The sequence below is a fragment of the Tiliqua scincoides genome, chromosome 1, assembly GCF_035046505.1.
Source record: "Tiliqua scincoides isolate rTilSci1 chromosome 1, rTilSci1.hap2, whole genome shotgun sequence".
Taxonomy (NCBI): Eukaryota; Metazoa; Chordata; class Lepidosauria; order Squamata; family Scincidae; genus Tiliqua; species Tiliqua scincoides.
Genome location: NC_089821.1, coordinates 158,753,315 through 158,759,212, shown reverse-complemented (window position 1 = coordinate 158,759,212; position 5,898 = coordinate 158,753,315). Strand labels below are relative to the sequence as shown.

At 40.2% G+C, this 5,898-nt stretch overlaps 1 pseudogene; it reads right to left on the bottom strand.

The window, feature by feature from the left end:
• Positions 1 to 2,666: 2,666 nt before the first annotated feature.
• LOC136637507 (5S ribosomal RNA) lies at positions 2,667 to 2,783 on the bottom strand (annotated as a pseudogene).
• Positions 2,784 to 5,898: the final 3,115 nt, after the last annotated feature.

The window sequence follows — 5,898 nt, the reverse complement described above, 5'->3', positions numbered from 1 at the left end:
ATGGTTTGGTAAGATTAGCATGTCATTCAACATACGTTACTCATTCATTTGATTTCTAACCAAATCAGGCATCTCAGTGACTAAAACTTTGTTCCCAAGCTCTGTCTCCCTCCCATTGCTTTTCTTCTGAGATATGGTAGCTCGTTTGGTAGCACAGTATCAAACCAAACCCCCTTATGGGTAGGGTTAGCTTCAAATCATTAGACGTGTTCTGATTTTCACCATCATCATCATGTCAAAAGCCGTCACCATGATATCAACAAGTCTACTTTTACATTGATATGCTCAAATTTTCTCTGCTTGCTTGACTGGTTTGAGTTGCTTTTGAGCATCTTCCTGGGAGTGTCTGAGCAAAATCGCTCTGAATAAAATGCCATGTGAATACGTTATTCACTTAAGCAATCTGGATTTGTTTTCATCAATATTGGCCGACTTGACTGCATCCTACATAAAGCCAGGCTACACTGTTCATTCATTTTTCCAGTTCATGCTGTTGTTGAATATGGATAAGACCAACCATGTGCTTCAGTGTTTCACCACATTATCGTACCCTACATCTTTTGCCAACAGCTATGCTGCCACATTGCATTTTGAAATTGCACTGACTCACTCTTATGCACAACCATGACATAAAAACCAGGGGTTTCAGTTTTCTATTGCTGTTTATGGAATCCATCATTTAAGAGGATACATTTTTATTTTTGTGGAGATGGTCTTTCTGATCTGCAAGGGATTATGACCTACTGCAAATAGTTCCTTCTCATGATACAAGCAACATTTTATGTGTCTCAGGCCAATAGGTCTTTGGGCTGTTGGAATAAGCAAGATTTTGCGGTTAAATGTTTCTGTTCAGTTGAGGCAGAGACAGAACATTTATCTCAAAAGCTGGCCTAGATAAATTTGCAGACTGGTTTTCGGTTTTGATCCATTCTTCTTTTTTTGTCATCTAATCTCAAGTGAAAATATTATTAGTTGTAAGTCTGCTTCATTGATTGTGCTCCCCTCTCTGGGCCTGATCCACCCCCTGTTCCATCTTCCTTCCACCCTGAAACACACTTTCCCCGTCTCTTTTCCAACTTCTCCCCACCCCTGTGCAGCACAGAGCAGCATCTACTTGCTCCGGAAGCCACAGACCTGACTCTAGTGTCGTTGGGATAGTGCAGGCCTTCCTGGTAGAGCAACTCACTCCAGAGATTTGCCCCTACCCACCCCCGCTGTGGGTTCAGGGGATCTGCCAACATCCTGAGAACACTACTGCCTCTTGCAGCAACCCTCCCAAATGGCCACTGACAGATCACTGCTAATTTATTTCCAGGCCCAGTTTGGGGAACTGGTATTAACTTCTAAAGTCCTTTATGGCCTGAAACCAGAGTATATCTGGGACAATCTACAGGTGGGATCTTAGTATTCACTGATTTCATATCTACTGATTTAATTCACGACTGATACCAAGGTCCACCTTTAAATGCCTTGAAAAAAGGGGGGGGAAGCATCAAAACCCAGTTTCCTACCATTGCAAATAATTATAATTTCATTTCACTAGATTTCATTATTCACCCCATCTAGAGGCTGAATGTGGTACAGTGTCTATACCAATGCATTCTGAGATGACAATGGAGGAGCAAGAAACCTGGAAGTGGGTCTTTAAAGCTATCCACTGATTTATTTTTTTTTAAGCCACTGAGGGTTATGGAATGGAACCCCAGTGGATAATGAGGCATGGCCTGTACTTCTATATAGCTCAGCCCATCCCATAAAGACATTCCACTGCCAACAGAAGTTGGTGATAAACGGAGCCTTTTGTTGGTGGCACTGCAGTTATGGAACTCTCTCTCTCTCTCTCTCTCTCTGTGTCTCTCTTTAAGAACTGCTTCCTCTTTAGAGATATTCCAGCAGATATTCTAGAGACTTGTTGTTTGGATTAGCTTTATGAGCATGGGTGGTTATTAGAAGGTGGATTGGATAAATTACCCTCTGTATATTGCTTATTTCTTGCTCATTTTATTGATTACTTTCTGTGCTATTTTATTGCTGATATTATTTTGCCATTACTTGGATTGATTAAATGATTTTATGCTGCTTTGCTAGTATAGGTTTGCAACCTATGTGTAGTTTTATGAAATTTTTAGATGAAGATTATTGTATTTATATTTTTGACATTTTATTGAAGTATTTATATTTATTCAAAATTATTTGAATTTGTTAGCTGCCTTGAGCTGTTTCTGAAAAGGCAGACTAAAAATCATTTTAATAACTAATAAATATTTAGCTTTAGCAAAATGTCCCTAAATCTTTTGGTCTTTTTAACAGAGGATGTTCTGCAGGGTTTTATGGATATTGTTTTACTGGTGTTCTGTAGTTTATTGCTTTGCTCTCTTATTCTTTGATTATGGTTTTTTTATTATGTAGTTTTATATTTATGTAGATTGCTGCTACTTGTTTTTTAAATTTTTTAAAAATACTGTATTTGTATTATATATAATATGTTATATTTTAGGTTATGCTTTTAATTATTATATTGATTTAATACATATTGTAAGTTGCTTTCGGTACCCATTTGGGAGAAAAGTAGGATATAAATTGAATGAATGAATGAGAGATGTTTCATTCATCCATCAAGTTTGTTGGTTGGTTGGCAACCTTCAGTCTCGAAAGACTATGGTATAAGCCTACAGCACCTGGTATTCCCAGGTGGTCTCCCATCCAAGTACTAACCAGGCCTGACCCTGCTTAGCTTCCAAGATCAGACAAGATCAGGCATATGCAGGGTAACAGTTATTGAATTGAGATAACAGGATATACTGTTCCTTATAGAAAATGTCTCTGATGGTCTAATCTTATTCATACACTGCACTGGTAGACCACAAGGTCTGGCAGTGCAATGCATGGGCTGCTTGCATGGCAGCCTCTTTGCTTTCCTTGCTTTGGTGTCGCTCTGCATCTGTCCCAGACTATGGTGCGTATCTCTGGCCCCTTGGACTAAAAACCAATGGCCCTACTAACCCCAGAACCTGACTTGTCAGAAATCGGACTTTTCTGGGCCCTGACAGTGTGTGACACTCTTGTTATGGCATAGGCTCCATGAGGACAGCAATGCTGCTCTATGAGCAGAGGAGCAAATGGAAGCAAATGCTTTTTCATGGTGGCACTTGTCTATTCTTTCTCTTCTAGGGAACTCATACATAACTTAAAGCCATCATCATACGCACTGTCAGAGTCCAGTTTGTTTCAGAGCACTTTAGATCCCCCAACTTGCAATATTTTGGGCGTTGATATTTATACTACAATATTTTGGAGGTGAACGTGCTAATTGGTAAACAGAATTTTGCCTGCTTAGATGTCTCTGAAGTTGTAAACACAGAATGCACAGGCTCACATGTACAAAGAAAAGGCTGAACATCAAAGCCTTGTTTTTGTGGGTTTCATCGAAACTCCTTCTGTTGGACTTACTAGGGGAAAAATTGGGAACATTTCACCTAGATTCGCAAAACGCATACAACTGAGACAAGTACAAATGAGGAACTTTGCAAAGCAAACTTCTTAAAGCAGCAGAAAAGAAGGGGAGGGAAAAACTGCACCAATGCAACCCAAGAAAGATGGGGGGGGGATTCAGAGTGCTAAAAAAAGCCCCTCTATTTAGAGTACTGTATTGGCAGGTTGAGGAAGAGCTGAGCTGTGTATTTTCAGGAGTTAGTGGTCTGCACAAGTTCTTCCCAACAGTCAGTTGGTTCTGTCATGATTGGTTTAATCTTTCTAAGTCATGCTTTGTCCACTTTTGCTACTTGAAATCATTGGTAATGATTCCTCCCTTGCTGTTATCACATCTGGAGATGTTCTGGGCACTGAGCCAAGTCATGCACCTGGATGAGGCCGCCTCCCAGTGAATTTGCATTATATACTTCCCCCTCCCAAGTTATATAAAAGGATCTTGGAAATATCATTATGCATCTGGCGTTGGCATGGGACAATGGCAGACATGTCCCACAAACTTGCCCATGCGGGGAACGTGTTACTAAAAGGAGGCATAAGGACGAATGTTTTTAAAAGTTAGAAAGATAGCAGCATGTTTTGTGAGGTTCACCTCACATTCGCCCAAGAGCCATGACCAAGTGAGGCTTCCAGGTATATAGTGAGCATTTTTTCATACCACTGCTCAGTAGAAACTATGGATGTGTGGGAACTCTGCTGAGAATGGTGGCCAATCTTATTGAAATTCTTTCTGCTTTCTTTGAAGCTATTCAGATGTTATTCTTGAGCAACAACTGCCAAATCGGCATAGTAATTTTTCTTTATCTGAAATTTAGTGAAAGCTCCAGTCTAAGGCCTTGTCCATTTTGCCCAGTATGTAGAGATTTCCTTCTCCAACCCTAGACTCCTGCTGGGAGTCTAGGTGAGGTGAAGTAAATCGCACCCCCCAGCACAACTTTAATCTGCACAAATATCCCAGAATGAATCAACCTCCCCTACACTGGAGACTTGACAGATGGTATCCATTTGTACTTCTGTTTTCATCAAGATTCCTTATACATGTGGATTACCCCTTATTTTGGACATCCAACATCCAGACTATTCCGAAATCCAGACATTTTTGTCCAAGACTTAAAAAAAAAAACTTTCTGTAGTGTGAACACTAGAAGGTCTTGTTCTCATCCCCACATACAGTGCAGGTACAGGCTGTATGTTCTGTTCTCTGCTCTGTGGTGTTTACCTATACAAACATTGTTGAAAAATGTCAAAAAAAAACCCAGCAGACACCTGTATGGGTAACAGTGAAAAAGCAAGAGGAAGCATTTCTCATTATATTTATGGACATATATATTCACACACACACACACACACACACACACACATATTCCAAAATTCAGACAAATCCAAAATCCAGACACCTTCCTGCCCGAAGCAGTCCAGATAAGGGATACTCAACCTGTACAGTTTAATCCAAGGACAAACCTCCAAGTTTCCCCCCAAATTCCAATTAAGAAATGTGGGGCAATTCACGAAGAGACAAATGTGCTTTCTGTTTTACTGACTGAACACTGGGGCTAAGAAATAGTCGTATGCCGGCAGATAAATCCTTGGCTAGGCCAAGCGAGATCCCTGTCCCATCTCACTATAGTAACTTTACCCTATGACTTTGTGTACAAGTGAGGGGGAGAGTGTGCCATTCAGCCCTGCCCTGTTGATGACATCATAATGACTCTGGTCTTATTTTTAATTGTTGTCACTGCAGACAAATGGTAATCAGGGATAAGGTAGGACTGTCCAAATATACCAATGGTGGGACAGGCTTTGTACACACACTATCAATGGGGAGTGGAGGTGCGAATGGGGAGGGATTGTCATTGCAATTGTTTTGCCTTAACCAACCACACATACATGACTGTGTGGGAGATAATTTGTGAAGAGCACTTCTGCTGCAGCTCACACACAGCCATCTCTCCCTCTCTCTCTCTTGCTTCGTCTTAATGAGTTTCTGTTTGTGCAATCTTTAAAGATCAAGAGTGCAATATAACCTTTATTTATTATGCAATCTTTTGTTGTCTTTAAAAACACGTAACCTTTTGTCACGGTTCTGTTTTTTATTGAATAATTAATTGTGTTTAGCGTTTGGTGCACTTTTCAGCACCAAAGTGTGACAGCTACTTGACAGTTTAAAAGACTTTAAGGATAAACTGTCTAATTCATTAGCATACATGCACTTAAAAAAATGCCCAATATCTGTACTGCTACTATGTTATCAGCTGAAAATTGCAGCACTTCATGCTTGTATCATCACTGTAAGTTAGTAAGGGTTGAACGTTTATGGGCCATAAGAAGAGAAGAATCTATACTCGGTAAAATATGGGTATTGGGTTTGCCATTAGCAATAATAGCATTGGTGTGGTTCCTTCTGAGCAT